This window comes from Carlito syrichta, unplaced genomic scaffold (assembly GCF_000164805.1).
Source record: "Carlito syrichta isolate Samal-C Ts95f unplaced genomic scaffold, Tarsius_syrichta-2.0.1 Scaffold234705, whole genome shotgun sequence".
Taxonomy (NCBI): Eukaryota; Metazoa; Chordata; class Mammalia; order Primates; family Tarsiidae; genus Carlito; species Carlito syrichta.
Genome location: NW_007178801.1, coordinates 1 through 793, shown reverse-complemented (window position 1 = coordinate 793; position 793 = coordinate 1). Strand labels below are relative to the sequence as shown.

Below are 793 nucleotides of genomic sequence, written 5' to 3'. Positions count from 1 at the left end.
TCAGATCCTTGACCGTACTGATAGCCAGCAGGAGTAGAGTCCATTTCGGCATCAGTCTCTGCTTGTTCTTCAGACTGGGAAACATGGCTGGAAGATTCAGATGTTCATGCTTCTCGTTTGCTTGACTTATAATGAGCAACTTCAGAAGGCTGTGACAATCTCAAATGTTTGGCCTTTTTAATGGTATCTTTCCTTTGTTCATGCTTGATCAAAGGTTGCTGAGTATTCCTTTGGGAGGCAGGATGACAATTATACTTACTCCAAGATTTTCCACTTATTATACCTGTTCCTTGCTCTGGGCTTAGGTGAGAATGTGGAGAATTGCTTTCTTCTTGCCAGTCACCACTATAAAAAGAGGAACGGTCTACGCCATTAGAATTGGCATCTTTATCTGAGAGACTGAAGTAGCGATCTTTTTCTTTCTCACTAATGTCTAACGATGATTTAATAAAAGTCTTACATACACTAATGACATCAGTCATCTGAAGGAAGCTAGCAGCAGACATCACTTCTATGACATTCTGACCAGTAAGAGATAGTTTGCCGGAATAGACAAAGTCCAGGATAACTGTAAAAGTGTCAGGGGAAAAAAGCCTGAAATGTAGCCGTGGTTGGCTGACTTGTCTCCTTTGAGTTTTGAGAAAGAAGCATTTTAAAGTAGCCACTACTAGCAAATAATACATTTCGATGTGTTTTGAAGACCTTCCCTTCAACTAGAATACTACAATCACAAAACACATCTTGCCTGCACTGCTCATTCAGTTGCTGCAGGAGGTGAGACTGATGAGAGGAG

The 793-nt window shown here is 41.0% G+C and overlaps 1 pseudogene; it reads right to left on the bottom strand.

The window, feature by feature from the left end:
- Window positions 1-5: 5 nt before the first annotated feature.
- LOC103253514 lies at window positions 6-786 on the bottom strand (annotated as a pseudogene).
- Between the last annotated feature and the right edge of the window lie 7 nt (window positions 787-793).